The sequence below is a fragment of the Zonotrichia albicollis genome, chromosome Z, assembly GCF_047830755.1.
Source record: "Zonotrichia albicollis isolate bZonAlb1 chromosome Z, bZonAlb1.hap1, whole genome shotgun sequence".
NCBI lineage: Eukaryota > Metazoa > Chordata > Aves > Passeriformes > Passerellidae > Zonotrichia > Zonotrichia albicollis.
In genome coordinates, this window is record NC_133860.1 from 78502309 (window position 1) to 78528707 (window position 26399).

At 42.2% G+C, this 26399-nt stretch overlaps 1 long non-coding RNA gene across 2 annotated transcripts; it reads left to right on the top strand.

The window, feature by feature from the left end:
• The first annotated feature begins 13604 nt into the window (after window positions 1-13604).
• On the top strand, window positions 13605-23591 carry LOC141727082 (uncharacterized). 2 transcript variants are annotated; one of them, XR_012578112.1, is made up of 4 exons: window positions 13605-13740; window positions 18220-18310; window positions 19237-19396; window positions 20352-23591. It is a non-coding gene; the product is annotated as an uncharacterized LOC141727082 (long non-coding RNA). The 2 variants fall into 2 exon arrangements; XR_012578111.1 differs by having other exon boundaries at window positions 13620-13781.
• Window positions 23592-26399: the final 2808 nt, after the last annotated feature.

Here is a 26399-nt window from a genome sequence, read left to right on the forward strand (position 1 = left end):
TCTCTTCCCTAGTATTCTTCCGAAACTGAACAAAGTTGCCTCCCACTTGTAAGAACAATGCACATGATGATAGAACACAAATCAGGTGAGGTCTCCCTGAGCCAGGGGAGAGATTCCCCACCAAGCTGCCAACATATACTCCAGGCTTTGAATGAACCTCCAGAACACAGCTGCAGCCATCATGGAAATCTGGTAGGCCTCCAAGATATATAAATATAGATACAGATACACAGATACGTAGATTATGGATATACATAGAAAGAGAGAGAGGGAGGGAGAGAGAGATGCTGCACAGCAAGACCCTGACAGTCACCTTTATGCCTGTTGCAAGGTATCAGGGAAGGAAGATTCTCAGAATGTTAAAAGCAAGCCATGTAGAGATCTCCCTGTCTTCCATTCTTCACTCAAACTTGAGTGAAGTGCAACCTTTCCAGCATCAGCGTTAAGGCTTTGCTTTTGTGTCAGCAGATTTCATCCAAAGCAAGGAGTTCTGAAACCACATGTTCATGAACTGAATCCTCTTTTCTACTCACCCTCTGGTTTTGTTTTTTTTTCCTGCTAAAATATCTTGCTGTACAAAGACTTTTCTTTTTGGCAGCCACTGAAATCACTTTGTTATGAAGCATCCAGATTTTATCAGACAATTAGCAAGCCAGCTCAGTGTTTGTGTGTGTGCATGTGTGCGTCTGTTTGCATGTGTCCGTGTGGTAATTGATATTCATGATGTATGGCTGGCTGGCTGGAATATCTCACTACCCACACAAAATGATTGCTGGTGAGAAGGCCTTTTCCAGCTCAGTATTAGCATGCTTCATCTGAAATTTGCTTTGCTGACAGGCCTCTTGCTCCTGGTTGTGCACTCCTGATGCAAAATGCATCATGGTGCCTAATTTCAAGCATAGCAGTTCTGTAATAATCTCCTGAGGAGATATTAAGTTATATCTATTTGTGCTGTCTTGGGTGATCATGCAAGTTGCTGGCGTGACAGCAGCAACAGGACCTGGATGCAGAACAAACAAAGCGAGGGCCTGCCAAAGCCACAGACGTGTGCTCCAGTTGTGGTGGTAATATATGAGGTATGCAAGATGTCTTTTTAGGAATGCTGGGCTCCCAGCCTCTGCAGGTTAAATATTCCCCTCTGCCTCACGTCAGCTGAATTGATGGTTTTGCCACCCAGCAGCCCCAGGAAGATAATAACTGTCAGTCACCAGCAATCTGCCCTGCATTTACAGACACAAACAGGATGCCAGTTTGGGGAGAAGATGATATTTGTACAAATACCTGGTGAGTGAACACATATTGTTGCAATAGTTGTTGCCCCTTTATACATGTATGTATGTCCAGACTCGTGGGACCAGTGAGTGCTAAACACATGCCATTCAGAGCTGGGCTTTAACAAAGGCATTGTAGCAAAGTAATTTCTATACCTGCCTTGATGAAGAATGCGACATGGATGTGGAATCCCTGCAAAGAAATGCATTATGAGATTTCTTTTTTTGCTGGTTCAGCCCTATTAATCTGTTCAGCATGAGCTCAAGTATTTTAATAACAGGCATGGAATATTATGCCTGCTCTGAAATGGCTTTTTTTTTCCAAGCACAACTTGGGCTGTGTTTGTGTTAACCTAGTTGGGGGAAAAAACCCAGGTTTTAAGCTTATCCTCCTTTTCTTTCCCTAATCACAGCTACAGGGCAAAACATACCAAGGCTCTAATAGGAGAAATAGCATTATCATATGCTAATTTACAGTAATGTTAAGAACAACACAAAGAACAAGCCTTTGACTGTATGTGCATGTTGAAATTCATATTTGTGAATAGACCTGTAGCATGGCTGTTTGGCCTTTTGGGGACAGAATTTGTGTTCCTGACTAAACTGCATTTTGGGAATTGGTGCTGACATAAGAGTTCTTACCCATAAACTGATTTTTTTTTTCCCCCCTGGTTTTGCCTGTTTTTATTTCCTGCTGAATACTACTGCAGGAGAAGGTGCTCAGTCTGCAACCAAAGACTATCTGCTCCCTATGATCAAGAGCAACCTCTCCATCTCTTACAGGAACAGACACTGACAGTACCAAAAGAGCATCTGTCTGCTCCTCTTCCTCTGGAAGCTGCAGGCTGCACTGGAGAAGTCCAAGGGTGAGAGAAGCTGCAAATGGAGAAGGGAAAGGACATCTGAGAGTCTTCACTAAATAATCGGAAGACTGATGGATTTCAGACAAAGACAGCAGTTATATAATGCATTCCTCCTCTGTAATCATATGCAAAGATTGACATGTTTGTGAGTGTTCCCAAAACTGATCCTGGGCTTACTGTGGCCGTTCCTGCATGAAAAAAACATCAGTCAGAGGGAAAGAGGAAAAAGAAAGAGAGAGAGGGGGAAAAAAAAAGGAAAGAAGTGTGATTGTGCTCCTAGGACAACATCCTGAATTTTTCCCTGGTGGACCCTTGCCATTACCATGGCAAAATGCCTGGAAACTGCCGTTCTTTTCCACAAAAAATGTTTTGAAGGAAGAACAAAAGAAGTTTGAGCTTTTGGCAGATCGTTGAAGATCACTGTGTTCAGATCCTGAGCTGGTGTAAATCAAGATAACTGCAGTATTGCTACAGTAGTTAAAAACTGACTGACTCTCCCATCCATCATAGCTTGCTGCTATGGGGGAATATTTCTTTACAGCTTAAATAGAGGAAGGAATTGCTTTTACTGCATGGTGCATGTTTTCCTGTTAAGAATATATTTCTTATCCTTAATTGCTTAAGCTCCCTTGTGCATGTAGGGTGGTGGTGCCTTCTGTCATGGAGGCATTTTCTGTGTGTGACACCTTGCTTTATTTCTTTGGTTTGCTAGTTGAATGACATGTTAATCTGCTGTGAAGGTGCATAATAGGATCAATGGGAATCAGGGCGTATGTTTTAAATTAAAAAGAGCTCCTTTCTTTGTCTGATTCATGTTTCTGTATTATATCACAGCATGTGTGGCCAAAGAGTGGTCCCACTAGGCCAGGATAAGCTGATGCTGGTCAATAATTAAATAATAATCTGTAAAACGGAAAGGCTTTATGTTTCAGAGTGAAAGGGTGTTCTTGCAGCTAATGGTGGTCAACAGGTAAGCACCCTGGGACCTCCATACATGCAAAAAAATCACAATCATTCAGATACAAGGGCTTGCAAGTCCATTTTTGCAGTTGCAGAAGGTTGAAGTCTTTAAACCCTCTGCTTATGAATCAAGGTGCAGTGCATCTGACTAGTGTGCAGCAGTGGGTTGGGGTTTTTTGGGGTTTTTCTGGGATTTTTTTTTTGCACTTCTACATAAAGAGAAATATCTTGGGGAAATTGAACTCATCTGACCTATGTCAGGAATTGCATGTGACCACAAGAATTAGATAAGCCTAGAAAATTCCATTATCTGTTCATAACCCTCATTATTTGTCGTCCCAATTTGTCCCAATTTGTCGTCCCCAATCTGGATGTGTGGTGTTGTTGGGGACTGACCACTGGAGCAGGAGAGGCAGGAATACAGCTCTAGGTGCCTGTGTGGTGGGTGGTGATCAGGAGGCAGACACAGGAGTGGAGAGGCAGTCTCAGAGACAGACCCCACATTCCCTTACATCCCAAATTCCCTCAGCTCTGCCCACCCTTTGCAGTGCAAGGGCCCAAGGCTTTCCACAGCATGCGTTTATCTTTTTTATTTTATTTTTGTTTTATATATTTATATTTATAAATATATATATATTGATATTTATTTGGGGTTTTGTTTTGATTTTTATTTTTAATCTTATTTATCTGCAGCAAAATTTATCTTTGAAGGTGTTCTGGAAGACAGACCTTCATTTATGTTGAGGAACATTACTCCTGATCTGTAGCCCAAGTGCTGCGCCCCGTTTATACACGTATTCACTTTTTTGTCTTCTGTTGGTAAAGGGTATTATTTCAAGATCATCCAGCAGCTGATTTGATTAGCTGTGTTATCTTCCAGAGAGCCCTAATGCTGCTCTGTGCCCAGACTAAGGGAATGTGAGGTTACCAGGGTAAGAATCATAGGCAGCAAATAAAATACAATTAGGACTGGGAGAATTGGACTCAGGGGAACGAATGGCAGCCCTCTGAACTTCCACTTTGCACCAGGAGCATCCCAGATGGCACCGTGCTAATAAAAGGAGATAAGGTGGGTCCCTCAGTTAATCCAGGGATGAGATCTCTCCCTGAGGAAGCCCAGCTCTGCCTTCAGCTGGTGCTGTGCCCATGCAGAGGTGTCTGACTGGTCCAGTGATCACCCAAAGGTCACCTCTGTGATGAGCATCCTTGTGAGGAACACTGTGTGGGCTATTCTAAACCTCTTGTGCTGGCAGAAAACACCAAGGCTGGGAGAAATCTCCCCCACCTTGTTGTTCTAATACATATCGAATTAAAAAGAAATAATTTTTAAGTATTGCTTGCTCTTGATTAAATATAGGTTTCAAAATAACACTGCTCCTGCACCCTTTTTTTATTCCTATGTCTGGTCTCAGAAAAATCTTTTTTTCCTGTGTCTGGTCTCACTGCAAAAATAAGTAGAACATGGGACTATTTATGGGGAGATTTAAATTTTCTTTTTGAATACACCTATTTGCTGCTCTGTTACCTTAAGAATATCACACCTTTTCTTTCTGCCTTGACTTACTTTTGCAAAACAGCAGTTATCTCTTTCAGTGAAATGTTACAGCCCTTTTAGGTGGCTGCTCCACTAATGCCCCCAGTTGCCCTTGGACCTCCAAAGTGGAGAAGACTCAATGAATGAGAGATTTCTCATCACGGAAATTTCTGATCACATTATTCAGGAAACTGTGAGTTCACTGAGGCAACACATGGCTCCGGTAACCAGTACAACACTGAAATTCAGGCCTGAAATCCTTCTGAGTGTGTGGCTGGGAGAAACCTTGCACAACTTGCACCTGGCTGAACTCCTTTATGGCTGGAATCATTGAGAGATGAGCAGGAATGGATTTGCACAATGCCGTGGATTGCTACACCTCTGCTGGGGTACCAAGCCTGCTATTGCTGTTTCCCACCATTCTCCTTCTGGCTCTGAGCCTGTCCTTTAAACACCCAGAACTGCCTGTGGGTGAGGCCTCCTTCCTCACTGAATCCAGCTTCTCATGATGTTGTTCCTTCTGAGGTTCTGCCCACCAGCGTTTTGCACTCATTTTTCTTCCATGCTTTCCACAGGTTTCCCTCCTTGGTGTGGAGGCCGAGTAGGCCCAAGGAAAAAGAAGCCAGTCGGGCCCAAGGAGAAAGACTTCAATACAATTTGTGTCTGTCGTGCTTGAAAACTTCCTTTCCCTGCTTAATCACAGGATGGGTGGGGTTGGAAGGGACCTCTGGAGATCCCCCAGTCCCACCAGGGTCACCTGGAGCAGGTGACATGAGAACACATCCAGGTGGGTTTGAGGTGCTTCCACAAGACTCCACACCCTCATGTTCCAGTGCTTTAGCACCCCCAATGGGAAGAAGTTCTTCCTTGTGCTGAGGTGGAAATTTTTGCTGTTTAGATAATGTCCATTACTCCTTGTCCCGTCTCTTGGCACCACTGAAAAGAGTCAGACACCCTTCCCTTGGCACCTGCAGGAATTTTGTTTGTGTTACTGAGATCCCCTCTCTGTCTTCTCCAGACTAACCAATGTTTCAGACCACTCCTTCTCTTTGGGGCCCTTAATGGCAGCACTAAGCCTTTCCAGCAGACCAACCTGCACAGTTTGGCCCGCATGTTTGCAGCTGGTGAGTGCCACAAACCTTTTTCTCCCCATGGATTGAATTCTGCTGCGTGTGCACGCCATTTCTGCTCTGCCTGCTGCACCCAGTGCGTGGCAACCTTGGAGCACCACACTCCACACATAGCCTCTGATCTCCCTGCTTCTGAGCTGTGTCTTTGGTCCTTCACTGAGGCCTCCTGTGGCCTGATCCTGTCCAGATCCTGCTTGCTCTCAGTCTTTGGGGATGGATGTCACTGATACCAGAGTGGGTCTGGTGTGTGTTCGCTCCTGAGGACCCTGGAGAAGAAAATTAACCCAGGAACGTGGTGTGATCAGGCTGAGTTATCTTTGCAAGGCATCTGCTCCGCTGACAAATGGACATCTCTGCTGTCTCCAGAGCACTGGGGGTTTCTGAGGGCCAAGCTGCTCTGTGAGAGCCCTCATTAATAATAAATGCCTGTCACCTCCAGCATGGAATAACTGCACTTCTGTCTCTGCTTGCACCTTCCAGCATCATCCAGCTCCTGTTGAGGCCAGGAACAACACCTTCCTCAGGCCAGGATCCCCTCCTCTGGGGATTTTCCTGTGGCTTGAATGCGGTACTCTCATTTTAAGCAGACCCTTGATCTTCCAGGCAGAGAGCTGCAATGAGCTGTGAGAGCTGAGGAGACGAGTGGTGGAGCAGAACAAGTGTGCTAGAGGGGGTTTTTGGTGTTTCTTTCAGGTTAATGCAATCACTAAAGATAAAACCTCTCCAGCAGAAAGATAATACAGCTTCCCTTTCTTTACCTCCACATTAAGAGTGCTTCTTACACACACATAATAGATACTAGAAAAATATGGGAGATGAGACTGCACAAGCTTTCAATAATGGCTGCAGAAAAAAGTAAGTTATCGTCTCAATCAAGAGGTCTTGAAAATGTAATAAGGGAGTTAGCATTTCAAGAGGATGGCTGTGTTTGTCTCTGTCCTTACCAATCACTTCCTTCCTCCTTTCTGTACACAGGGCCCCCACAAGGCCTCTGAACATGGTTTATTGTTTTCTGTCTGCTTAAATAATTTGAGAAGAGGGATTACATTGTGGTAAAAGAGTTGCAGTCAGGTTTGGGGGATCTGGCATAATTTTCAGATCCATGATATTCCTCATTCCCAAGCTGTGTCTTCCTGTCAAAGACAGTGGTGGGTGGCAGAAGGGTGTCACTACCTTTCCTTCCAGAAGAGTGTAATAATTTTAAGATGGGTGCCACCTGGCTGGTTGTCTGGATGTGAGGACCCATCAGCATGTTTGCTTTGAGTGAGCACACATTTACGTAGCCACACTTCCCCGCATTTCTGAGGGGGATTGTTCAAAGCTATCTGTGTGCGTGATGTTCTGCCATGAGCTTACACCCTTCCTGTCTGAAAGCATCTCCTCCCCACCCAGATACAATAGCAGTGGCATGACTGTTTTCCCAACCTCTGTCTCTTTTACTTATTTTCATTAGAAGCTTTTTTTTTTTTTTTTGCAGACACTGTCTCATCTGCTGTCTTTTTTTTTCAGTCCATCTCTCAGAAATATCTTGCATGAGGAGAGGAGGATGAATAAGATAGTTGTGACTTAAAAGAAAACAAAAAAGAAGAAGCATATCTATATTTTTCCCTGCCAGCTGAGGCAGCTATTACTCTGAAAGCTGATTGTGAAGAGAAGAAAGGTCTGTGGTAAAAAGTCAACAAGCAATGGACACTGAAGAGGTGACATTCTCTTTTGAGTGAGCTGTGTGTCGTGCATACCAGAATGGGTAAACACCCAACAGTCAGACAATGACACTGTACTTATAGAAAGGGAGTTGGGCTTTTTAACCCCTACTGGCTCAAAGGAGGTCTATGATCATGTGTGACCATGGCAGACAAGACATTTCAGCCCCCTAGAAATGGGTTGAAGGAACTCCTTGAATGCTCCTTTCCCTTGGCACCTCTGTAAGAGGGTGGTATCTTTTCCCTCTGACACTGAATCAACTCGTCTTTGCTGTGAGAGAATATGAGCAATTCTTCTCTCCCAATATCTTTTCTGTGACTCTTAGATACTAGGAAACAGTGCCATCATTTACCTATGCATCCCCTCTCTGTCTTATTGCTGGCCCATAAAACAAAGCCTCAGAAAGGATGAACAGTTGTCAGTTCTTTGCTTGTGCTGTCACTTTGCAAACCCTAAATAATAGTGAGATTATGGCATGCTATAAAAGTACCTTGAGATAAACCTGTCTAAGTGCAGGGCTGATATTTGCTTTTGGATTAGATTTCAGTATGATCTCTTTCTTCTTTCTCTCCTTTTTTTTTTTTTTTTTTCATAAGATAGCTCTTGTAATTCTCTCAGAAACTCAAAGAATGGCCTTGAGAGTGAACCTGCAGAACACATTGTTAAGCCAGAAAGGAAGACTGAATTAAGTTTACTTTCAGCTGATTTGTTTGTGCTCTTAGCTGAGTTACTCAGCCTTTCATGTAGTTCTCCCATGCAAGTACTAATCTGGCTCACTGGCTTTTGAGATCTTAAAGGATCCTAGCTCAAGCCCAAGCAAAGTACATGTGGTGTCTAGACAGAGAGTTTAATTTACACTCAGACTGCAAAAAGAGTCTAAGGTTGTTTGCCTTTATATTAGAAAGGCTGAGCTTGCTTAAATCGTGAGTTTGAGAGCTTGAGGTCTGGCTTTCCAGAATAGGAAGCTGTTCTAACTGAAACAGAAAGAAAAGGTATGACTTGAGCAAGAAATACCTTGGTCATCATAAGCTGATGGATAGGCAGAGCCTGGAAGGTAAATATAAATAAACAAATAAAGAATCAATCAAACCTCTTCTCCTTGCTTTGTCCTTTGCTCACTTTCAGAGCTGTTCCAGAAGGAGCTGGTGGTTCTTGTCCTGCCTGTGTCTGGTTTTATAGGTGTCAATGGCTGATTTGTTTTTCAACTATTTTTTTTTTTTCAAAGGGAAACCTAAAAAGAGGAAAAGACTATTGCCTACCAGAGAGACCACCTCCTCCAGGACAGACTTAAGTGTCTCCACTGGCCCCAGAGAGATGCATGTTGTTTGCCATCCTTGGACCAATGAGTTAATCTCTGGGGGGTGGCCAGGAAGGCTTGGTGAGACTTTTCCATCAAGAAAAGGGATTTTTGGAAGTATTTTCCAGAAGCTTAGAAGCTATCTTGAGGCTGTGATCTCAAACTGCCTCAAAAGCTCATTTGGGGAACCCTGTGGTCAGTTCAGTGGTGATGTATCTTGTTATCCAAATTCTATTCTCTGGTGCTGCTGACAGAGCCCTCCACATTCTCTAGATCCTATGAGTCCCACCAATGAAACTGTGACCATTTTGTTGAAGAAAAGTAAAAGAAAGCACATTTTTGGTGAGCTTAGGCTGGGAGGTGGAATTAGCACTGAAAACCACAATGCTCTTTCACCTTTCTTGCCCCAAGTTTGCAATTAGCTTCACCAAATTCTGGTGAGAACAGGCTGCCCTGGTGCTGAAGCCAGTGACAGCATCATCTACCTCGATTTGTTTTGCCAAACCCACCCACAAGTGGCTAATGTGCAAAAAAAACCCGAAGCCATTTCATGTCATCTGACAGGCAGCCACGCAGGGGTTGTGGCTCTCATGATTTATTAACCTGGAGTGGCTGTGAATTGACCACACGGAGGTACAAGGCTTTGTATCCTGCTGTCAATCCCTTGGGCTGCAGAGAATACCTAAATATATTTTAGTGCTCAGAACAAAAGCTCTCCACTGATACCCATCGTTAATCCTCTACACCACCTCCACCACATCATTATCTGGCAAGTCTGGCTGTCATCAAATTGAGAGAAAAACAAATAAAACAAACATGAGAGAGGAGAATGTGGGTGAACCTGAAGATTTGTTCAATAATTATTGTCTCTGCTGAAGAATAGGAGCAGTACTTTGGAAATGAAACCACATCTCACTTGACTATTTGGCTACATTGTCCTAGGGGCCTTGGTTGAAGTTCTGACAGCATTGTCAGCACTTTTCTTATTCCAAGCTCACTGAGTTTCCTGCTGTGGAAAAAAAAAAAATCTGGCTAAAAAAAGAAGACTGCTAGGGCTTAAAAGCCCTCTGTTAGCAAAAGCCAGCAGTGGAGGCCTTGGTTGATGAGTCACTTCACACAAATAAGTGCCACTAATCAATGAGAAATACTATAAGGGGCACTCATGGGCAGGAAAAAGCTAAATCAAAGATGTGGGAATGTTAAGGGTGGGGAAAATGTGGAGGGTTGTGTTGGGTTTTTCTGCATGGGATCAGAGAGCAGGTGGGAGCTGGGGAGTGGGATGTTTCATTGAAGGATGACATTCAGGATGGAAGGACAGGTGTCCCTCTGGCCCAGAGTCTTGTTTGTGATAGATAATACCTTATCCAAGGGATTCATAGTGAGGAAGGAAACCTGACATTTTCATCACATATTTATGACCTGCTGTGGAGATTAATGTTTCATATGCATTTGGAAATCCAGTCACTAACACAACTGGCTTTGTTATGCTTAGCATGAATTCTGTCATTATATATCTGTTAAGTATGTATTGGCAATTTATTGACATTGCTATTCAAATTAAATTCTTGAGTAATTAGTGGCCAGTGGATTTGCTTTCCCAAGCTGCAGCAATATGTCTCAAAACCTTTTCAAGCTTCTTCCAAGCTTCCCTCATTGGCATTTTTCCAAGATGTTTCCTAAGAACAAGCACTGAAGCTGATATTTAGAACATATGGTGATGATGTGTTTGTATGTTCATTAAATCAAGATACCAATGAAAGAAAAGTGTAAGGCTTTCTATCCTTTTAAATGAAATTGTCAACCTACATATCTATTGCCTTTGCTGAAATCCAGCCTGAAATGACTTGTAAGCAGTGCTCTGTTATGATGACAAATTAATTCACATCAGACTTTGATCACTGCTTGAAAAGTTTTCAGGCATCAATTTCCAGCAGTTGCATTTAGAAAATGAGAATTCAGTTTGGAGCCTCAGATTCAAAACAACAGAAATAAAAGTGCCTTCATGTAGCTGGTATGCAAACCTCCAAAAAAAAAAAAAAGGCAAAAAAAAAAAGCAGGATATTCAGTAGAAACTTCTTCTGTGTGCAAGATAAAGAATTTCAGCAGCAGTGGCTGATATGTGCAATTAATGTTCTACATATGGCTCACTTTACACAAAGCCCCTCATGTTACTGTGTTGCTCATGTGCACAAATTCATACACTCACACAGAATATATCTGTCTATCTGTCCGTCTGTCTGTCTTTCTCCCACTGGTCTGTCTCCTTGCCATGTAACATGTCAAAAGGAAATAAAAAAGGGAGGTGTGGAGGGTGGGGGGAAGCAAATCTGTCTTAAAATAGAATAGAATCATATTAGCCAGCCTAATAGTGAAGGTGCATTTTGGAAATGTGGTTTCTGTATATCTAATGTTTACCACTTGACTACTCATGCCTCAGGCTCAAAATGCATAATAACTCAAATTAAAGCATGGCAAATGGAAGAGCCAGAATCTCAGAGATAACCACACCTAAATGCAAAGTATGACAGAACATCTGCTCTTTAATTAATCTTACGTAAAGATTGGAACTGTGCATTAAGATGCAGAGTGTTTATGACAACTGTTTTTATTGTGGTTAACATGCTCCTGGCCTCCCCCATGTAATTGTTTCTGCTTTGTAACACACATAAAGCCCTGATAAACAACAGCAGCCACCTAGAAATAAAAAATGCTGGGGGAGGGATGGCTCAGAAGCACAAAGTCAGAATGTTTCCAGGGGAGCATCGGAGTAGCATTTAAGTGGAAGTGGATTTTGAAGATGACGAGAAGAATCTAACATCTGGTTTTGAGAGTACATTGATGACAGCTGAAATCCTGTGACTAAGATTAAACATAAAGAAAAGCAAGAAACTCCCTGAGCTCCTCAGGTTTTAGATGGTCAGTTGGAGCTCTGCTTTAAGAGTCAGATTTTCAAAATATATTCTGGCCTCTTTTCCAGTGCGTTTTAGAAAAGGAGAGTTACGTGTAAGTATTTGGATCCAGCTACCCCAAAACACTACTGATTTCTGAAACTTTCTAGCATTTATTCCATTTCCTTCATTATGAATATGTACAGGTGTTTGCCTGGGTACTGTTGCTACACAGAGCAAAAAGTATATCTGAAACATGCCCATTCATCTTGTTAAAGAGTTTCCTCATTCCAAGATTATTTATTTCATAGAAAAAGTAATTTTCCAGTTATCCACATGGACATGACTGCACTGCGATGGACAACACTGGATGAAGATTGATTTGGAGACAACATGACAAACTAACCTGCTTTAATCAAGATAACTCTAAAAACAGTTAAAATCCCTTTTTGGCTCCTGAGATGGGGGTATGAATCTGTTCTTGGCCTCAGTACAAGGGTGAGTGAGGGAGTTGTCACCACAAAATATGGGAAGAGGTATCAGTAGCTCATCCTTCTCATTGTCTGCAGAGAAAAATGCCATCACCATCAGGGGATCCATCAAGAACTCATGAGAGCTAGCAGGTTGACTGCCAGTGTGGCTTAGACCTCTGGAGGGAAGAAAAACTTCATCTTCATTTCCTTTCCCAGAGTGGTGCAGGCTTGGGCACAGTCTGACACTCAAGAGGCAGATGCTTCCTGTGCATCCATCTGGAGGAAAGATGTTCTCGTCTAGATTTGTGAATCCAAATCTCATCCTGTACAAATTCAGTCCAAGCCTCAATGAGAAGCTCAACTTTGTGTTATTCGGAGATGTTTATTTGCAAGACATATACCAGTTGTATCATCTGTGAGGGAAAAGGAAAGGAGGTGAAAGAACTGTAAAAAATATCTATTTCTCAACTTGGTTGTGTTTTCCCAAAATAGTGTTTGGGACTCTGTGAGGCACCTTGAAAACTTTTCACTTGGTACACTTAAATGGCTGGAGTCCTGAATAAAAATTATAGGATGCACTTGAAGCTGAATGAAAATAGGTTACCTGCAGAAAATGTGAAGCTGGCATGTGGGCTACGTCTGTCAAGAATAATTTTTATTTGCCTAAATATGTAGAAGGGAGGAAGACAGATAAATTGAAAGAAAAATGCCATCACAGTAGCGTTCACTCTGGCAAAAGGTTTGTAAACAACATAAAATAGCTGCCTCTCTGAAATGATAGCTTTACTCAAAATATGTCCAATATATATGTGTGTATATCTGCACATATATATATTCCAAAGGTGGCCTTTTTGCCATGGGAATTGTCTGCAATTATTTTCCCCTTCCATGCTGTATTATAATTAGTAATTTCTGTGTCATCATGGGATGATGCAATGTAAATGCAGGCTCTCTGCTCATCCACTTCTTCCCATGTGTAGTTTTATTCCTCCAGCTGAGCCTGTGCAGCAGATGCCAGCGTTCACTGTAATGAGGGACTGGAGAAGGACCTAAGCTTTACCAGCATTTGAATTGCTCTGGACTGCTCATCACCACTCCTTTAATTTATACCCTTAGAGAGATGGCAATAGGGTCTATGTCTCCTATGGAAGTGATTTGAAATCTTGCCAAGAAAGAGCCTCAGTCCCTTCCTCCTTATAGTCCTGGCACGTAAAACCACAGGAGAAAACAAAAAGCATTTGTGAGGAGTCATCCAGGAAGAAAGATTAACAATATAAACCAAAGGAGAAGAGAGAAAAGACCCTTTCCTCATTGAAAGTGGGTCTGTGCTTATTTTAATGGATCTTTTACAGTCCCTGAATGTCCTCTAATCTGAGCGTAATGCTCATTGCTGTTTCTGCTGCTTCTTTGTTCGACATCCTGCCTGTTCTGCTTGTGGTTGGGCGAGGGGAGGGGGAAGTGCAGTCACTGGCCAGCTTTATCTTTGTGTGAGGAACAAATGTTGTTGTCATCCTCAAGGTTATGGAGCATGTCTGCTCTGCAAAACAAAGGAGTAACCAGGGCCTTGTTTGTCCACCTAGTCCTCAGCGCGCCCTGGACCTCTCATGAAAAACCAGGAAGGTTTCTAATTTTTTTTCTTTTCCTGAAACACATCAAAGACCGTGAGTAGAGGAGGGAGATGCTTCCCCCGCTTCCTATAACTCCCCCCCTTTCCTCCCTCCCCCGGCCATCTCTCTTGGTTCTGAAAATTGTGTGGCTTTAACCTTGCTTGTCTAATAATGTGTGACCTTGACTAAAGGTGGGTTGGAAGGATTTCAGAGTTGGTTTTATCAGGATTAGCTTTTCATCTGCACAGGAGTATCCAAGGAAGTAAGTCATCTCATCTTCTTTCACCTTAGACTCCGAGCTTTCTCCTTTAGTTCTTAGAACAGCGAGGAGAAAGCGGAGCGAATTATTGCCATGGGTATGGTGATATCACATTCAGAGCAGCAGATGAGAGGTGAAGCCACCGCTCAGTGCGGTGGGGAGCGTGCAGCCACCTGGCGCAGGAGTTCAGAGCTCTCCTCTTCCAGCTCCATGCTCTGCTTTTCATGTGCTCTCTGCACAGGCAGCTCCCTGCTCGGGGAAGAGCAGAGAAGGAGGGTTGTGGAAACCAAGCACAGAGGAATTGTGCCTCTTCATGTCTTCTCTGCTCCTTGAAACGCAAGCCGACTTTGAAGGATGGGCTCGGAAAATGAATACCCAGGACACTGGTCTCTGTTACTTTTCTGTGAAATTACTTTCCTGAATGAAAATATTTAATTCCTTTGAAAGCAAGTGCATAACATCTCTGGAAGTGAAAATCCTGTGGAAATCACAAAGAAAAGAAGGACGAGGGATATAAAAGCTTTACATCTCTAAATGTTAGTGAGGCTGAGCTTCCTTTATTTTCTTTTTGTGTGTGTTTTTGTGACAACAATCATAAATGCTCTTTCTAATATTGATATGGTCAGTGCTAGAATCTTCTCATTGCTTGTATTAGATTTAAGTTTTATCTTTAACAAACAGCCAATAATGTGATCTTTAATGCATTGGAGAGCTTATGAACACCGAGATAACAGATTCCAGTTGTTCAGCAACCCCAATCTGCTGTCACCACATCTTGTGGAAATCACTGCCTTCCATGGAGGACTGCCTCTTCCAAGACGGCATAATATAAAATTCCCTTACAGTGGGCCAGCTCCTCAAGCCCTTAGCCTTGATCAGTAACACCTGATTCTTCACATGTTCTCCATGCAGCTTCCATCAGCGAGCAAGGTGCTGCTCCATATGGGAGAGCTGGCAGGATGCATAAACCTCAGTGAAGACTGATAAAATGCACTGAACAGATTTCTGGATGTAGCTGGCACATTTCTCCTTTATATGTTCTTACTGCATCCATCCCAGCCATTAAGGAATGAAGTTGTTCCCCATAAATAAAATTAAATAGAAGGCTCTAGAAGCCAACAGCCAGTCTGAGCATCCAGGAGGACACAGAACTGTGCACCTTGGTGGCTATGGCCACCAGTTTTCTCTTGTTCAACCCACCAGACTGAAGAAAAAAAGTCTCTTCTTGGAGGCAGCCACAGCCCTTTGTTGTTCAGTGCAGCTCCCTGCTCAAAGTCTGGTGTGTGTAATATGCAGAGAGCTCTGACATGCTCTAAATCAAAATGTCCAAACAGCTCCTGGCTATTCCTTTAATGGAGTCACTGAGATCTTGTTGTGTGAGAAAGGGAAGTGAAGAGGGGTGAGGGGTCATGCAAATTTTGATCTAATTTTCTTCAATAAAATACCTTGGGCTGCAGATAAGTAGCAGAAATCTATGAAGGAAAAGGGGACTGTGACTCCAAAACATCCTCTCCATAAGTTTTCACAGGAAGGTGAGCAGGTTCTGCAGTGCAGGGTATGGATTAATGAATTAATTCTGTATTTCATCCTTCTCATGCTCATTCACATAATCTTCTTGCCTTGCTCATGATTTACATCAGTGAACCTAAATAGAGCAAGCCTTTGAGATGTCCTGCTGTCATTTTACATCCCCACAACTCTCTTTCACATTGAGTGAGATTCTTAAAATGTAGAATCTGCTGCAACTCTGCCCTTGCCAAAATTAGAGGAAGACAATTTTAGAAATAAATCAACATAAAATATTTTGGACTTGTGATTCAAGATGCTTTTTAACTCTAGAATGAGAACACATTTTAGGTCCAATTATACCTGTTTCTGGCCATTGTCAGAAATAGGATACTTATGGTCTGGCTTATAGAGGTATGTAATGTTCTTATATGTGCACCTACATATGAAATAAAGAGCTGATGTTTTCATTTTCCAAATTTTATCACTATTATACGCTTTTGACAAAGCGTATAATAAAACCTGAGGAGTTCAGGAAGTTTTTTGCTTTTCTTTATTTTTAATCTTAATCACAGGATTTTGGGTCATATGCTGTTGACAAAGAAATCAACACTGCTATCAAGATTTGTCTTCTTCACTCTGGTCTAGAATCTAAGCCTGTTTCTGAAACTCACCTGGGTGTCTAGGACCAAGGTATACACATCCAAAACAGAGTTCTTAGTTGTGCCATTTGCTGAGCTTCTTCATCAACCTGTTCAGATGATCACAATGGAAAATCACCTGTCATACTGAGCAGTGTCTTCAGTTTTCTTCAAAAACTTAGATCCACGTTATGACTTCAGATTGTTTTTACATCATGTTTTGCATGATTGTGTCTTCTCTACCTGCATCCCTATGACTGGTCAGGGTCCTCACATCTTGGCAGAGATTTTGGCCATCTTATCTCATTCTTATAAATCTTTCCAACCTGTCATTTTGACTGAAAACTCCCTTTAGTTAATATGTATCCACTTATTTTTTGTTTTTATTTTCAGCATTTGGGATATATATCTGCTTGCCTTCATTTACAAAACCCTTCCGACCTTTCCCAACTATCACCTCTCACTGACTGAAAGATAAGATAACATCTCCCATCTCTGATCTCCACCTTTGGGTGTTCAATATCTCCAAAAGGGAATCTTTTTTCTTTCCCTGGGCTGCTGCATTAATTTGATATGGGGTCTCCATTAGTCTCTGCCTCATCTCCACCACAAATTCTTCATCAAAACCCATATTTGAGACAGTTTGTATGGTCCCTACTATGGGGATTGACTGGTTGGTGTGTGGGGATGGCTTCTCCTCACAGTCCATAACAGGGCTCTGCTGTTTCCTTCTCCTCCCCCATCAAACATTTCCATCCTTTCTTTCCCCTTCCCTGCTGTGGCTGTTTTTATCTGTTGGCTTTTTTATATTTTTTTTTTATGCTAAATTTGGACAGAACCTACAACAATGAATTCTTAGCCCAGACTCTGAGAACTCCTGTGACCTCTTGGAATACAAATCAAGAGTATGCATTTAGAGGAAAAAAATCTGTGTTACTTTTGGGTCTTGCAATTAGAAAAGATAACACTGCCATAAATTCTTTCAGCAGGAACTGAAGCGCTGCACTCAGTTTCAGCTGCCACTGTCCTCTTGTATGACCATTCGAGAGTCATTTAATCTCACCATTTTTCAGCACTCCCCTCAAGACTGATAAACAGTCATTAATGTTTCGTTATGGTTTGAAGTTATAAACTAGTGCACTGACAAGTCATAGCAGTGTTTAGATAAAAATGCAGGGAAAATTCTTGATCATCTGGATATGCAGCAGGGAAAACAAGTTTATTGCAAGTAACAGTATCTACAATAGTTAATGTCTGTGCAGAAGGATGATGATGGAAAGAAATATCTTCCCAGTGTCTTGGCAATATTTCCTTAGCAATCAAGAAATTAAAGTTGAGCTACAAACATTTTTCTTGCTTTGTGAATGACTATTTCCTCTAAGGATCTCCTGAAATCCGAGATGTGCAATAGCTCTAACATTTCTTTTCCCATATAGAATTAGTTTTGTAAGCAAGAAATAAAATTAAACCCAGGCACAGCAGTATTTTAAAAGGGAAAGGCAGTAGCCTTGAATTATCTATGTTGATTTGACAAAGCCAGTGATGCTGCAGATATAATACACGGCACTGCTGTCACATCACCAAGTGACATCTTTTTATCCAAAGTGAAAATGAAATGTCAAAGTGAAGGAGTTCTGCAAGTCTTCTCGTGCTGTTTGCAAAACATGTAAAACTCACTTTTGTGGAGTAAGGTGGGTGTTTACCAGAACTTTGCTTTAAATTAGAGATTGTTAAGACAGAAAGCTGAGGTTCCCTACCATTCTTCTTACCTATGACCCTGCTGTACATTACTTTTAGACCTTGCCAGACATGAGCTGTTTGGCTTGAAATTATCAATGCTTCATGTGTTTGCACCTTGGGTTTGTTTTGGAGATGCTTTCACCATGTAAACATTTTTTGAGAATGTTAGCAGAAAGAATGCATCCATAATAAATGTTTTACCATTGCTTTCCTGGTAGTGCTGGTCCTCTCTGTTTTGGAGATTCTCATTTGATTTGCCAGGAATGCTTTCCTGTAGTAGGGTCCTGTTAATACCCATATGGAAGCTTCCTCCAGAGGCTCTTTTCTGTTTCTTTGTGCTCAGCAGCTTCCTGAATTATGACCAAATTTCTGTGGAGATTTTGTCTACGCTGAGAGATGACAATGAACAAACCATTGCCAAGGAGAGGCTGACCAAGGTACAAACAGCATTGTTAAGCTTTCTTGTCAATCACTATCACAGCCTGATGAAACTGGAATTAAAAAAAAAAAAAAAAGGGAAAAAAAAGGAAATCCCCCCAAACCCAAAACCACAACAACCAACCAAACAGAAAACAAATGAGCAAAATGCCCACAAAAAACAACCAAACAAAAAAGTCAAAATGTAAAATAAACCCCACAAAGAAAAAGAAAAAGAAAAAAGAAAAAAGGAAAAAGGAAAAAGAAAAAAAAGAAAGAAAAAAGAAAGAAAAAATGTAGCTCTTAACTATGCAAGCTTGGGCTGGTGGCTGGCTGGTCAAGATACACAAGTATGGGACATGCAGAAGAAAATAGGGTTCAATCCTTAAGCTAAAGTAGCCAGTGAATAGATATTCAGTGGCTTCTGTGCTGAGATGTTGTTTGTAAATCTAATCTTATATTGTCTTCACCATTGTGCATTTGGCCTTGTAATTTTAAACATTTTGCTTAACACAGCTCTTGAAATGAGCACAGAAATCAGGGTATGCAATGTGCAAGTAAATCCAGGCCAATGTTTGCCTTGTGGGCCTTCTATAAAGTTGTAATCTTGATGCAGGCAAAAAGGAAGATTGGGAAATCTCCCCAGCATGTATTACTTCATCAGCACAAGAGGAAAGCACATTTGTGTACATAAAAATGCGTATATGAATACAAAAAAGGAATATATTAGAATTAATTTAGTCTGCCCATCTACTTATGACAAAATTTTCAACAGCTAAATTTTACCAAATCACAGTCAGAAGGAAAGGCCAGTTATGAGCAGAACGTGGGTTTATGAGATTGACAGTGCTTGGTTGGCACTACCACATAATTCCCTTTCCTCTCTTGTTCTCTGGTAATTCTGAACCTGTTAATTTATTAATTTGTTGCCTGTTAACTCTTTCAGAAGCGGTAAGAAATTTCAGCTGGCATTCTTCAGCTTGTATCAGACAGTTCTTGCAGGCAGGACAAGACAATTCTGTCTGCATTGCTTTTGGGGTCTGTCCTGGGATTTGGACTGTCTGGGGTCCAAATCTGAAGAGAATAATTTCAAATGCAATTTACAGGTAAGGAACTGAGTCACGGGGAGGCAAAAGTGACCTAGCTTAGGTAGGAACCCATTGGAAAAGCCATGGGATGAAACAAATCCCAGTCCAGTGCCTTAATCATACAACCATCCTTCCACTTCAGTTGACATTTGGCTGGAGTCATTGGAAGGGTCTTGAGGGCATAAATACAACAAAATATTCAGATATGGTGTGTGTGATACAGCACAACAAAACATAAGTGAACCTGGGGGTTCCTGGAATGTGCTGATGACAATTCCCATCTCCAGCTGACAGAGGAAATGATGGGCAGAGCTTCTGTCATGGTCCTTTGCCTCACCAACAGAGGGGAATGTGAAGCTCAAGAGAAGCATTGGCTGCAGTGACCATGAAATCCCATGGTTCTATGAAAGGCTGGATTTAAAGGGGTTTTTAGGACAATGAGGAGCGTCTGCAGCAAACTCACTGCCCTGGACTTCAGGAGAGCAGCTTTTGGCCTCTTCAGGGATCTGGTTGGCACAGTCCCATGGGATAAAGCCCTGAGCAGGGAAGACCAGCCCAAGAAAACAGGTATATACTCAAGGATCTGCTCTGAGCTCAGGAGCAATGCCTGAACCAAAGAGGAAGGCAGGCAGAAATCCCAGGAGACCTGTGTGGATGAACAAGGAGCTCCTGGACAAAATGAAACACAAAAATGAAGTTTGTAGGTGTGAAAACGAGGACAGGTAACCTGGGAGGAGAAGAAAAACTGCCTGAGCAGTCAGGGATCAGGTTAGGAAAGCTAAAATCAGAGTAGAGTTAAACCTGGACAGAGACATCAAGGGCAAGAAGAAAAATTTTATAGGTACTTGAGACATAGAAGGAAGACTGGAGAAAATGTGGGCCCTCTCCAGGAGCAGATAGTAGACCTGGTTAACTGGCACATGGAGAAGGCTTGAGGTATTTAATGACTTTTTTCCTTGGTCTGCTCCAACAGGTTCTCCAGCCATACTGCAGAAGTCACAGAGGGCAAAAGCAGCAGGGACTGGCAGAAAAAAGAATCGTCTTTTGTAGGAGAAGATCAGGTTTGAGAACATTTAAGAAACCTGAAATTGCACAAATCCATGGAACCTGAGGAAATCCTGATGAGGTCCTGGAGGAACTGGCAGATGAAGCATCTAAGCAGCATCCATCATATTTGAAAAGCCGTGGAAGAATAGTGAAGTTCTCACTGAGTGGAAATGGCGAAACCCCAATTTTAGAAAAGGGTAAAAAGGAGAAAGACCGAGGGAACTCAGAACAGCCAGTCTTGCCTTGGTGCCTGAAAACATAATGGAATAGATCCTCCTGCAAAATATGCTAAGACATATGGAATATAAAAACATAATTGGTGACATTGGCCTTGCTAAGGGCAAATCACACATAACAAATTTGGTGGCTTTCTTTGGAGGAGTGACAGTGTTGGTGGGTTAGGGAAGAGCAGCTGACATCATCCACCTGGGCCTGTGCAAATCACTGACATTGTCCTTCACAACATCCTTGCCCCTGAACTGGATTGGATGGATGGAATACTGGGTGGGTAAGGAACATGTCTTGGTTTGAAAAGACAGGTATCTACTAAGGAAGGCAGGAGCCTCCTCTGAAATGGAAAATGTAAACCCCTCCCTCTGAATTGGTATAATTTTGAAATTTAGGAGACCTCTCAGGCAAAGATATGGGAGCAGGAATAACAGTTCTTTACTAGTACAATTAAAAATACAAATGCAACAGTACAAAAAACCCCATTGACAGAGTCAGAACACAACCTGACACCCTGTTGGTCAGGGGATTGGTAGCAATCCAATTGAAATGGTGGCTGCCATCCTCCTGGAGAGGCAGATGTGGTTCTGTTGAAGTGATCCTGTAGAAGGGTGTGGTCTTCCTCTGAAGATCCAGTGGTGGTGTAGATGGGCCTGGTCTTCCTCTGGGAATCCAGTGGAAAAGGCAGCTGCTTCTCTGGGAATCCAGTGGAAAAGGCTGTCCTGGTGTCCCTAAATCTCAGCTTCTATCCAGTTAGGAATGTTTGGCTCCTCCCTCGGGGCAGAGCTTCTCACAAGTGGGATGATGTAATTTTATCAGTCATGCTGTGGCACTCAATGGCACATTAAGAGCAGATGTCTCCCCGGAGGGAGGATTGGTTTGTGAAGAGATGAAGGAACTGCTCAATTAACAGAAGATAACAGAGCCACAGATAGAAATAGAAAACACACACCCATTTCCAACCTCAGACACAGGTCCAGCAGGTGGGTCAGGGTAACCCAAGGCACAAAAACAGGCAGGGCAGAGAATGGATGGAGAGCAGCCCTGAGGAGAAGAACTTGGGAGTGTTGGTTGATGAAAAGCCCAACATGATCCAGCAGTGAGAGCCCAGAAACCAACAGTGTCCTGGACTGCATCAGGGCAGGGGAGGGGATTCTGTACCTCTACTCTGCCCTTGGGAAACCAATCCTGGTGTCCACAGCATAGGAAGGAACAAGTTGGAAGAAAATTATTATATTACTTCTGCTGTAACAAAAGTTATTAGAGGGATGGAACTCCTCTCCTATAAAGACAGACTGGGAATGTTGAAATTGTTCAGCTTGGAGAAAACTGTGGGCAGACCTTATAGCCCTTTCCAGTGCCTAAAGAAGCTAAAAGAAAGCTAGAGAGCCTTTTTACAAGGGCACATAGGCACAGGACAAGGGGGAATGACTTTAAACTGAAAGACAACAAGTTTGAATCAAACATTAGGAGGAAATTCTTCACTGTGAGGATGGTGAGAGTCTGGAACAGGTTACCCAGAGCTGTGGCTGCCCCATGTCTGGAAGTTTCCAAGGCCAGGCCGATCAACCTGGTCCACTGGAAGGTGTCCCTGTCCATGGAACAGGGCTTGGAATGAGAGGGTCTCTGAGGTCCCTTCCAACCCAACCTTCCCATGGCTAATTCCAAGGACCATTTGTTGTGTACAGCTGGGAAATAAGCAAGGCCAGGTCATTCTGCAGCCAGAGGGAGGGCAGGAAGCATCAGCAGCTTCCAGGTGACTTTGTTAGGTCACCCTCACCCAACACCTTCACTGGTGGGTGGACAACTGTGAACTCCAGTTTATTACTGAAAAATATTTATTTCTGACTGTTCCCAAGAGAGATGATCTCCTCTAGGAACAGAATGTTGAATGCCCAATCCAAGATCCTAGATTCATGGTCAGTATTTGCATCTTCTCAGAGTATGGTGGTCCAAGTGTGCTTAATGCAAAAATAAATCTTCGCTTAACTAAGCTCATTTTCTTCCTTGTGAAGTCCAATTTGCTGCAGCTCTGTTTATGCAAGATACAGATGAATCTTATTAGAAATATTGGATTACAGTAGTCTTGACAGTTTAAAACAATTGCAGGAAAATGTGGACCTATTTACACATTGGAATGTACAAGAATATATCATGACCACACCAACATTACTCCAGATCAGTATGAGTGATTTCTGGAAGGGGAATAAAGTCAACATTTAACACATGGTGATACTTGAAACTTTGGGGTTTTTAGGAAGTTTTAGAGAACTGTGGGGTATTAAACTAAAAATTGTTGTATTGAACAGCAAAATTTACTGAATTACAAAGACTTTTATAGTGCAGTATAATGCAGATTCAGAAATTAAATTATTTAACTCTTTAGAGACAAAAGAAAGGGCTGCTTATAACATATACACAGCACAGCTGTACTAAATTATTTCATCATCAGAGAGTCCCATTCTACATTTTACTGAAAAATGGTGAAATCTGTGTCAATTCCATGGAGTAGAAATTCTTATTATGCTAAAGTCTTCATGACGACCAGTGAAAGTTAAGACCAATAATTTGCATTTGGCCTTTTTAAAAAAAAATTAATTTATAATAGATACTAATTAGCCTGTCATTTTACCTATCTTCTCATGACATGTCTTAACACACACAACACAATGTCACACTCAATTTAGTTAATTTTTACAGATGACTAAACAAGGAAGTTTTGCACCCAAACACTTTCTGGGTTCTCAGAAATCCCTTCTTCTCCTTCGTGAACAAAAACATGGAAATGCACCCCACACTTACTAATTCAAAGACTCTTTAACCCACTTTACTAAGCATTTCCAATATTTGTTTTTAAAGGGTCTCTTTCTAAGTTGCTGTTTTAGACAGTTAGTGTGAAGCAAATTTCAGATTCTTTTAGGTAATGCTTAAGAGTTACTCAAAAGACAGAAACTGATTATTCATGTACTTCCTTTAAACTGGCTTTCTACCTTTCACTTTATATAGGCTTGGTTTTGGATGATTAAATAAATAAAATTAAGCAGTGGTACACAAAATCTGTTTAACCACTTTGAGTTTGAGTGGGCATAGTTACAAGAATTTCATTTGTCTAAAAGAGAATTGTACATAAAAGATCTGTTAAAAAACCAAATAGTGATCAAGAGATACTCAATAAGGTCTTACAGGGTTAGTGCACAGTTTCTCACTCTTCTTGACTATCTTTTTCCAAAAATCTGGCATCAAGGATAAATCGTATGCTGACATAAGCATGCCTGTGTTATGCATATGCAAAGCCTTATTCCACCTTGATGAATTTTGGTGAATAACCCATTTACATCTCGTCTGAACTTGTGAAACTACCTGTGAAGTGAGTTGCTGGCAGATGTGCACAAGGATACCAGAAACTCATCCACAGAGGAGAAGAAATCTCAACAATGGTGATCCAACCATTGCCTCTGGATGGAGAGCTCTGTAAACTCATCTCCAGGAGAAGGCCCAGTGAGATGTCAGAGTGCCTGGAGACTGAAATGTGATTTCACCCACTCCCTTGGTCACCATCCAGAGAAGAAATCATTCAGCAACAGTGATTAAAGGCCTGGGTGTGGGTCCATGTGTGAACACCTCCATGTCCTGGTGAGGATGGCTTTCCACCCTGCAGTCAGATCCCAACTTTGGCTTCTCTGTGACCATGGTTTCAAAATGTGACTGTCAACCTGACCTTGGAAATGCTTGGGGACATGCAGAATTGCAAAAAAACCCAACCCTGCTCAGGATTCATGTTGCCTGCTATGGAGACTGCAGCCCTTGCAGCTCACCCAGATCAGTATGCCCAGAGGAAAGCCTGTGTACTGTTCCTCACCCCAGTTATCTAACACATATCTGTTATCTAACACATATCTGAGTTTAGAGAGAGCTTCCAAGTCCCATCTGGCTTGTAAAGTTGTTTTCTCTTGGTGGAGGTGGATGGGGAACAAGACTCACTAGACTCACTGCAGTCACTGAAAACATCACTGAACATCTGGGACTGAGGAAGTGCCAGCACTGAAAGCAGCCACCACCACTTAAAATGCCAGCAGGCACAGAAGTTGATGTGCTGTGGCTTCAGCATCAGGCAGCTGCTCCCAAACTCAGAAAGAGAGAAACTTTGGGGTATCTCGTTTAGTCCTGGCAAGTGCTGGGTGCCAGGAGGTCTCTCATGTTGTGTGTGCTGTGTACAGGGCTCCAGCTTTCCATGGATTCCCTTCCCAAAGCTCTGTCAGGAGGGAGAACTCATCATTGTTCACTGTCTGAGAAGAGATAATGGGGGAAGGCAAAACTCCTCCCCTGCTATCTCCCCACAGACTTTGAACAGGTAACTACCTGGAAAAGTCTTTGAATCTCTTAGAGGGAATTCATGGGTCTCCTTTGTCAAGCTGAAAGGAGTGTGCCTGCTCTTGCCAATGCTGAGCTGTGTGACAGCATGCTACTAAATCTGCTTTTAGCTGCTTCAGAGGTATGTGAAGCAAGGAAGAAAGCAGAGTATCAGTGGGTGAGCTTTTAATGGGGTGGGAGACAGACTGCTGCTCTTTTTCTCCATCATTCTGGAGACCATCACAAAAAATGTTGCTATTTCCTTCTCTCTCCTGAGGTTTTGCACTGTCACTGCACCTCCACTCAGAACTGTCTTTCTCCAGGTGTGCCACCCTGAGTGATCCCTCAGGTCTGTGTATGTCTCTGCAAGAAGGTGTGATTACAACTTTCATCTCCAGCTTGGTGGCAAAAGAACAAATGCAGCTCTGCAGCAGCCTAAACCAAGTCCTGCTGTGTTTTTTCCACCTTTAGTAATATTACACCAGAGTTAGAAATATAGGGAGATAGTAAGAATCAATAGGCATAAACTTGTTGGTTGCAGTTTGGAATTCCTTCTGCTTAAAATAAAGTCAAAATCCAGCTCCATGTTACCAATCAGTGTCCCACCACTCCTCTTACATACAGTATTTACACACTTTTGTCTGGGGCATCTAAAATTGTCTTTTTTTTCTTCTTTTTTAGGGAGATTTCTAATATTTAGCTTCTTCTTTATCCAAGTGAGTATTGAGAAGAAGTGCATTCATAAAATGTCTTGCTTCATGTGTCATATTGATTATACCTGGTTTGGTTCTTACTGCTTTGGACAGTTAAATGGAAGTAGTTCTTGCTTCCTACTAGTCCTCACCTCCTTGCTTTGTGCAGACAGTGCTGGGCCAGATTTGCAGTAATTGGGAGAAGAAAATTATCCAGCTCTGGCATATTTAGCCTGATTTTTTTTTTTCAATGTCATCCTTTCTTTCCATCAGAACTGCTAATGACAGAACGCCTGTAACATACAATTTCTGCTCAAGGTGAGATTTTTGGGTCATTGTACAGCTCCTTGAAGATGTGGAGTCTATTTAGAAATGCTCTTTCTCTCCCCTGTGTAGGTCTTCTGCATTCATTGAGCACTTAGTGGGACATGCTCTGTGGAAAATGGTATGGCATGGAAGCCATGGAGACTCCTGGTTTTCCAAGCTTTTGTTGGTTGTGGCTACCACCTAAACAACACCGGGGGCTGGTCTCTGGAAGCCTCAAAAGCTTGAAGTGTAATTTACACTGAAGATAATCCATTTGATTTCAGGGAGGATTCTGTCACCATCAAGGGCTGCTCAGCATGGTTGTGTCTGCTCTTCTGCTTTTTAACCTTCCATCCTTCCATTTAAGGAATTCAACCAATTCCTGACTGTGTGGAGAT